Source organism: Octodon degus, unplaced genomic scaffold (assembly GCF_000260255.1).
Source record: "Octodon degus isolate 3935 unplaced genomic scaffold, OctDeg1.0 scaffold00017, whole genome shotgun sequence".
Taxonomy (NCBI): Eukaryota; Metazoa; Chordata; class Mammalia; order Rodentia; family Octodontidae; genus Octodon; species Octodon degus.
In genome coordinates this window covers 11,004,846-11,014,452 of record NW_004524593.1, presented here as the reverse complement: position 1 = coordinate 11,014,452, position 9,607 = coordinate 11,004,846, and positions in this window count along the sequence as shown.

The window sequence follows — 9,607 nt, the reverse complement described above, 5'->3', positions numbered from 1 at the left end:
GCATCCAATTTAACTTTTTTTTTTTTTTTTTTTTCATTTTTGTTTGTGATGCAGGGGGTTAAAGCTAGGGTCTTATATTTGTTAGGGAACCACTGCCACTGACTCCTACACATTTGGCCCCTATTTTGTTTCTTTTGTTGCTTATTATTTTAATATCAAATCTAAGAAACTGCTGTTTAATCCAAGACCTTTTGTGATATATTTTCTTCCAACCATTTTATAATTCAAGTTTTTGCATTTTTTAAACCATTTTGAGTTCATTTTTATGCATGCCAATGAATGGACTTGAATTCCTAAATCATAAAATGCATTAACTAATTCTAGGGGTCTGGGGAGATAGTTCAGTGAAGTAAGTGCTTGCCTGGCAAGCATAAGATCCTGAGTTTTACCCCTGGTACCACCAAAAAAACCCTAATCCTAAGCTTTGTGCTTTTCAAGTGCAAGTTATCATACATATTACATTTATTCTTAAACTTAATTTTTATGCAATTATAATTGGAATTGTTTTAATTTCATTTTGAGGTTGTTCATTGACAATGAATAGAAATACAGAGTCTTTGTTTTGTTTTGTTTTTTACATTGATCAGATACCTTGCATCCTTGTTGGACTTCCTAGTTTTAGTAGTTTTTAGTGGGTTCTTTGGTGAGTATATGAGATCCTATCATCCTCAAATAGAAATAATTTACTTCATTTTTTTCTCAGTCTTGAATGTTTTTGCCTCTCTTCTACAATTGCCCTAGCTAGAGTCTATATCATGTATTTAATAGAATTAGAAAGAGCAGACATTCTTCTCTTATTCTTGATCTTAAAGGTAAAGTATTACTCTTTCAGAATTAAATATGATATTAACTTGTGAGGGTCTTTAAAGATCTCTTTTATCAGGCTGTTGATATTTCCTGTTCCTGGTATGTTGAATTTTATCATGAAAGGATGTTGGATTTTTTTCAAATATGGGTATTTATTTATTTATTTATTTATTTATTTATTTTGCGGAACCAGGGATTGAACTTATGCCCTAGCGCTTACCAGACAAGCGCTTATTCTACTGAGCTATCTCCCCGGCCCCTTTGGGTTATTACAGTTTTAAAAAATATTCAGTCTACCTCTCATTCCTGGGATAAATCTCATTTGAACATGGGCATGGTAGCACATGTTGTAAATCCCAGCACTTACACTCAGAAGGCTGAGTGAGGCAGGAAGATTGCTTAGGGTTCCAGGCAAGCCTGATCTACTTTAGTAAGTCCAAGGCCAGCCAGAAATGCATAGTGAAACCCTTCTCAGAACACTGCCTCCCCCCCCCCCAAAAAAAAGAGAAAGAAAAAACCATTTGGTTGTGATGTATAACCCTTTTATTTATGGTTGGAGTTAATTTGTGAGTGTTTTGTTGCACTTTTTTTTTTTTTTCCTGCTTTTTTGTTTTTTGGTTTGTTGCCACCTCAGACTACTCTGAAGGCGGGGCTGGCACGGCATGTGGTATCCAGTGATTGAATTGAGGTCCTCTGCACCTGCCTTAGCTTGCCTAAGCAGGCACTTTAGACCGCTGAGCTATCGCGCTGGCCTTTTTTTATTTTTTTTTTGGAACTGGGGATTGAACTCAGGCCCTTGCGCTTGCCAGGAAGCGCTTATTCCACTGAGCCATCTCCCCGGCCCCAATATTTTTATTTATTTTTTATTTATTTATTTGTGTGTGTGTGTGTGTGTGTGGCCAGCTCAGCCCACCAGGGGGCAGGGCTGGCTGGCATGTGATGCTGGGGGATTGAACTACAGTCCCTCTGCTTTGCCAAGCTTGTTCCAAGTAGGTGCTTTAGACCACTGAGCCATCTCACCAGCCCTTATCTCGCTGGCCTTTGATGGATATTTCTGAGTCAGTATTTGTAAGAGATACTGATCTGTGTTGTCTATGATAGCTTTGGTTCGTATCTGATTAATGTTGGCCTCAGTATGTGTTGGGAAGCATATCCTTTTGTATTTTGGAAGAGTTTGTAAAGAGATCAGTATGTAGTTATTAGTTTAGTAGAGTTCACCAGTGAGATCATCTGGCCCTGGGCTTTTCTTTTTGAGTCATTTTTAAATTATTAATTTTTCTCATTAGAGGTCATGATTTGCTATTTCCTCTTGAGTGGGTTTTGGTAGTTTCCAAATACTTGCTCAATTAATCTCAATTATATAATATATTGCCATATAATTTCTCATAATATACCATATGATTTTTTCTATCTCTGTTAGGGTCAGCAGAGCTGTCTCTGCAGATTTCTAACCAATAAGTAATTACTTAACCCTCTTGAAAAATTATTCTTAAATATGGTTTAATACTCTTCCCTATTTCTGTACATCACAACACCAAGATTTTGCTGCTTAGGATCTCTCTGCAGAGGCTGTAGAGAATGCAAAGACCATGCTTTGCATCCCCTCATATTTATGTGTTTGTATGTGTAAGTATAATATATATTAGTATGTTGATATACACATCAATATATAATGCAGTATATATCACCAAAGAGATCACATTGATTAAAGATACACACATTTGGCAGCATTTCCAAACTTAAATAGTAAAAATAAAAACTACAAAAGGGGCTGCATATCCTAAATGTATCGTGTACAACAATAAGTATATTCAAAAAGCATCCAGTTTCTCAGGTCTTGTCATCATATTAGGCCCATTTACAATGACAAAACCCTGAGGTACTAAAGAGAGCATGTCTAGGGATTTGTCAGTTTTATATATTCTTTCAAAGAATGAATCCTTTGATTTATTCTTTGTATTTTGTCTCCGTTGTGTTCATTTCTGCTCTGATCTTTATAATTTCCGGCTTTCTTTGGGCTTGACTTGCTCTTTTCTTTTTTTTTTTTTTTTTTGTCCTAGAAGCTTAAGTCACCCAATAACAAATGCTGGAGGGGCTGTGGTGAAAAAGGAATCCTTTTCCAATGTTGGGCGTACAGACTGATACAACCACTACAGAAATCAGTGTGGATATTCCTCAAGAAACTAGGATTAGAGATCCTGTTAAACCCAGTTATTCTCCTCCTGGATATTTTTCCAGAAGAACTGAAAACATCATACCTCAGCAATATATGTGCACCCATGTTTGTAGCAATTGGTCATAACTAAACCTTGGAAACAACCCAAATGGCCTTCAGTGGGAAATGGATAAAAAAAGATGTGTTATTTTTATACAATGGAGTATTACTCAACTATAAAAAAAGAAAAACTCAAGACTTTTAATCTGTAAATGGATGCAACTAGAGACCATATTCATTAGTGACCCACAGGTTTAAACATTGTATTAGCTCCTTAGGGTAAGACTCTGAAAGGTACAACAGATACTATGAAAGAGAAAGAAACTGTTCAAAAGGAAGGAACAACTAGGATGAGGGTAAGGAAAGGAGAAAAGAAAGAAAAAGAAAAAGAATACACAGGTTAGCTTGGGTAATTATACTGCTGGTTTCTGGTTTATTGAAAGGAGCAATTAATGATTAAATTTTTTTGTTTTCTTTTTAACTTTTTATAATTTTTTGACCAATTCTGCATGCTTATATCTGGTAATCTGATCAACTAATTTGAAGACAACAATATACAATATAACAACCATTGTTGAGTTCCTATCATTTTGTTTTGTGAAATTCTGTATTTTTTAAAAAATATTTTTATTCTCTTTTTTCTTTTTATTGTCTTTAAAAATAAAAAAAAAAAAATGTTCAATTCCCAGTACCACATGCCATGCTGGCCCCACCCTTGGGTGCCCCGAGCCAGCAACGAGTCAGGGCATGATAGCGCACACCTGTAATCCTAGCAGTAGGAAGCCTGAAAACAGGAGGATACCTAGGAGTCCAACCTGTGTAGTAGACCCTGTACCAAATACATGATGTTAAAAAAGTAAAATAATTACTTAACCCAAGAAAGAAATAAACTGTTAAAATATGGGTACCGTACTAGGAATAGATTATACAGAGAAGCATGAAAAGTAAAGAACAACACTAAATCCCCCATTTTTATTGCTATGAGCAAATAAACACATCAACATTAATTGCTGCCTACCACAGAATAGCAGAGCCTTTAGCCAACAACACAAATTTCCAGGAGTGAAGTGTATACTTCTGTGCAAAGAAATACCTAGTTTTTAAGAAGCCTTTCCAGGACTAGGGTGATAGCAGTCTAAGCACCTCCCTGGCAAGCACAGGGTCCCGAGTTCAGTCACTACCAGCCCTAAAACTGGCCATGGTGGCACACTCCTGTAATCCCAGTGCTAGGGAGGCTGAGATAGGAGGTGCACAACAAGAACCTCTACCAAACGAATAAATAAACAAAATTAAAAAAAAAAAAAATCCTTTCCTAACAATTTGAGCAAAAACACTTGACATGATTACCCAACTAGCTATCTAAAAATGGAAGCAAACTGTTTGCAAAGTTATCAGGTTTTTGCTTTGTTTGTTTGTTTCTTTTTTCTTTTGTTTTGAGACAGTCTCACTGTGCAGTTCAGGCTGGCCTTCTGCTCACTTTTGTAGCCCTCAGGCAGGTCTCAAATTAACAGCAGTCCTCCTGTCTCTTTCATTGTACTGTCTCAGCAGTTCTTTAGGAACTTTATGTAGGCCACATCTCATTATAGTAAATTCCAGTTTTTTGAAACTGCATCAAAACATACCTTTTTTTTTTTTTTTTTTTTAGTATTGAACACAGAAAATTCAGGTTAAAGTAGTATAGTATCCAGGCAGCATGTGGGAATTCGGGGCATAGAATCCCTCATCATAAAAGAAATTGTTTTCATTTGTTCTAAAAAGGAAATGTTAGCCTTCTGTTATCTTGTTTTGAAAGCTTTTTTTTTCTCTCTCTCTCTCTTTAAAAAAAGGAAAAAGAATAAAATGTTGAAGAGTCCAGATTTCCCCTTCTGACAAGTGCATTCCCATCTTTAGCCCTTTTGCCAAAAGTCACTGAGTATAATTAAATGTTTGTTTTATAAAATATTCTATATTTTGAAAGAGAAGCACATGTGAAAAAAAGAGAAAAGGCTACTTTAAAATAGAGCTGACTAGTGCCTCATTTCTTTGAGTACCCACACTCCACTCAAGTGCATGGTATATCTACTTCTAACAAATCCTTCTCATGCCTCTTTTTAAAAATAAGTACATAATAAGATAGACCTATCCATACCCAAAACACAAGCCTATTGCTGCTGCAGTACACGGACCAAGTTATTGCTTGCAAACTGTATAAACAATGGAATTTCTCAATTGGAAAAAGCCATTTGAGTCCTAAAAGTTGACTGCCAAGGAAACTAATGACTGGAAAAGACTAACAGAATTTGTATGCAAACTAGCATGATACTTTGTGTTATATTCTGCTCTCTTAATGAGAAAAAGAGGTGAAAAGGATAGCAAGGAACTGGAAAAAAATCTTGTTTCTCTTGTGAAGAGGCAAAGGACTGGGATTATTCTGCATAGTTCCTCCTAATTTATTTTGAGAAAATTTAAACTTTCAAAGAAAAATTGAAAGGCTACAGTCTATATATTCTTCATCTAGATAAACAAGTTTTTAGCATCTTGCTTAATTTGCTTCCCTATATCTGTTGTCATTGAAAGCAAGTCACAAATGTAATAATCCGTCCCTATGTTAGTAGTGTTCTCTAAAACCATTCTCTACCAAAGCACCATATGATGATCACATTCAGGAAATTTTTAATCATCTAATAGACAGCTTGTATTCATAGCTCCCTCAATCATCAATAATGTACTAGTTATTGTTGTGGTTTGGTGTTTTGGGGTTTTTTGTTTGTTTTACGTTTTTGGGTTTTTTTAAGCATATGATCCAGTCAATCTTCATTACATTTTCCTTAAGGGTAGGCACCCCTCTTTTATTTTCTTTTTACTTTCCTGCTGCTGACATTTTGCAAAGACCAAGCCACTTTTCTTGTAGAATGTCTCACCGTATTCAGACTTAGCTGATTTTGTTCCTTATGATTATGCTGTTTTTCACATTTGACAAGAAAACTAACACAGGGAATTTAGGCCTATGCTGGAGGAGACAAAGTGGAACCTCACCTGGGAGTCACCAGACCTGGGATATACAAATTGCACCCATAATCTCTACTGTTCTCCGCCTGTCTCTCTTCCCCAGTAAGCTTCTAGAACTTCTTGGGATCAGAGCCTACCTGTTCCCCCTCCTCATTTCCTTACAGTCTAGTATACTAGCAAATAATACTCATTGGAAAGCAAAGGTAAAGAAACCAACTTTGCACAAGTGACTCACCCCAATCCACTATATCCGTAAAATGAGAACAACCTAATAAATGTGAGCACACCCAATGTGGAGTTTTATTTAATAACTAAAAAAACTAACAGGAAATGTAACCTTTGCATTTTGTCAGAGGCACATGACATCAGTTTATCCAACTATTGGTGAGAGTCATCTTAGTAACTTAATTAAGGTTGTACTTGCTGCATTTTTCCATTAAAAAGCATCTTTTTGACTTGTAATTTAGTGTAAATGGGAGGAGGTAGCAACTAACTGCATCATCTCCAACCACTTTTCTTCCAGTGCTTTGTCATTCATGATGCTTGCCTGAATCAGCTGAGGGCTGCAAAATTATAATTATCCAATTATGCCCTTATGTTTACATTTATTAGCTTACTTTTTCTGTAAAGAACTTTTTCCTCTTCACTTTTTTTAATACTGTAGACAGATCACTATATTTACTTTTTTAAAATTTATTTTAATGAGAAAAAAGATAAAATAGCATGAAGCAGTTTCAAAACAGGTTAGTAGGACAGCTACAGTATTTAATACATTGCATATTGTTGTCTTCATAGTAATTCAGAGGACAAGATGCAGACAACCTTATACAAACTTTTATTCTTAATAAACTAAGAAAAAGTAGCTATATATCTATCCTAACTCTCTTGTGTATACACATATATTTTTTTTCCACAACAAAAGTCCTTTATTTACATTTTTGTGAAGTTAGTAACCCATGACACTAGGTTGCCTAGCAACTGATAGATAACCTTAACCAGACAGCAGGATTAAGATAGCTTGTTTGCATTAGGTGCTGGGCCAAGTCCCACCTATACATATTTGATTGATTTCCTAGCTTTGTGGCTACCAACATAGCCCCCTTTTTCATTTTGTTTTGTCAGAGATGGGTGTTCCACTTTAGTTAGAGAAGATATACTTGGAGAAGTCTGTAAAGGATCTTTTCATACTTAAATCCAGTCTAAAGAGTATAGGTACTTGAATTCAAAATAATCCAGCATAGTACAATAGTCCATAATAGTAGTGGGTTATCAGCAGAACTGGCAGTTGTCCAAAATTGTTGACTTGAACCTTTTACAGCTCAGCATATTAATATGGCATTACTTTTTATACCTTGTGGTTATACTTTTCTGCTGGATGGTTAAGATCAAGTTAAAACAAGACCTATATAACTAAAAATGTAACTTGTATATCTGACAAGGTCATTCAAATCCCCTCAGGGTTTACCCTGAAACCATGTACAACACCTTTGTCAGCCATCTAGATGAGTCACGGCCATTGCTTGACTAATTTGCTCTCTGAAAGCCTGAGAGCATTTTTTCTCTCTAGGTAACTCTCCTTAGGCACACTGATACATAATTGATCACTTTCCTCTGTGGCCCTATAATCTCCTTGTCAGAAACAGTGGGATACCACTGAGTTACAGGATGTCACAGCACAGGTTCTGTTATGTCCCAAGTCCTCACTGACCTTGAAGGGCGAGGGCCAAAATGTTGGCTATCCTTGTAGCCCCTGTATTTCTCTCATTTTTGGTCTACAAACTTTAGTTGTTAAACATCCAGAAGAAAAGCTTAATATTATGATCTTGTAACAGAGGCAGTGGAGCTAAACATCGCTATCTGTCTTGAGTATCAAACACCTTAGACATAATATGAAACTGGTATTTTCCAACAACCATAGATACTATAAACTTCAAATCCCTATACAGGGCCTGGGAGATGGCTCAGTGGAGTAAGTGCTTCCCTGGCAAACACAGGGCTTGAGTTCAATCCCTGGTTCCTCAAAAAAAAAAAAAAAAATCCCTATACAATTTGAAAAAGAACCAAACATTTTTACACAGAAATTTGGAAATCAAACCATATACAACATTGTAGCGAGACAGTCCCTATGACATTTTTTTCTTGTCTCTTGTTTTCTTTTATTACTTTTTTTTTTTTTGCAAACATTTACTTTAAAGAGAGTATAGCAATAATCAATATGACAGTAGAAGCAGTACTCATTTTGTCTTAACTTTTTAATGTCCAAATGTTTCCCAAATTGGCCTAATGGAAAGCCCTTTAGGTCACATTCTGTATCCTTTTGGCATGTGTCCAAAATTCCCCATTCGGGATGATTTAGCTCAATAAACCCTTGACTTTACAAAAGCATTCAGTAGAAATTATACTTAAGATTTTATTTTAGTCTTTTTCCTGGCTGCCCTCAAGATGCTGGGCAGTGGCAGCAGCTATACCTCCTGGTCAACTGTAGGAACAAGCAAGGCAACCATTACTCAGTATTACTGTGCTGTGTTACTACACTGTGATGGTCAGGAGGCTCAGTGTACTTGGTGCATTTTCAGTAAGAGTATCAAGTTGTGATGCACCTCTGATATTTTACCTTAAAATAACATTTGTCTAGTTGTGAAAATGATACCTGTTATAACAGCCAAGAAAAAAATTTTGAAATACAGAGTTTAAAATGATTCTTTTATACTTCTCCACTCCCACTATAACCCTGTCTAGTCCCAACCCCCAAATTGTTAACAGTTGGCTTCAGACCTTTCTTTTGTCACCATTGGTGTATCCTAATAATGTAGCTCTGTATAAGAAATACAGGGGCTGGTGAGATGGCTCAGTGGTCTAAAGCACCTACTTAGAACAAGCTAAGCTAAGCAAAGCACAGGGACCGCGGTTCAGTCCCCCAGCACCACATGCCAGCCAGCCCCGCCCCCTGGTGGGCTGAGCTGGCCACACACACATAAAATAAATAAGTAAATAAATAATAAAAACTGTAACTGTTTAAAAAAAAAAAAGAAATACAGTGAATTTTTCAAAAATTATTTAATTTATTACAGTAAAAGACACATTGGTATTAACCCCCCACAGAGTACTTCTCACTACAAACACACTTGTTCATCATTTTTTCCACTCTGAAGCAGTTCCTGAAGTCCTCTTGTGTGTTTTTAGTTGCACTATGATGGTTGTGTCAATGCCCTGAATTGATTCAAAACATTTATCTTTCATGGGCATTTTGATTTAGGGAAAGAGCCAGAATTTGCGTAGTGCCAAGTCCAATGAATAATGTGGGTAAGGGGACACTGTGATGTTTTTACAAACCTGTTTTTCCGTTGGTTGGTGCTCAGTAACAGGAAGGAAAAAAAATTCAAGATTCACACTGGATTTAAACTCTATGTCAGCCAAGGTGGCCGTGAACTCATATCAGTCTTTCTGCCTCAGACTCCTACACACTAGAATTACAAGTGTGCATCACCACGCCCAGCTAGTGGTCAGCAAAATTTTTATTCTGCCTCCTAAATGCATGAAAGAGGACTTCCAGAACTGCTTCAGAAAGTGGCAAGAGTGAAGGCTATGTTTGAAATA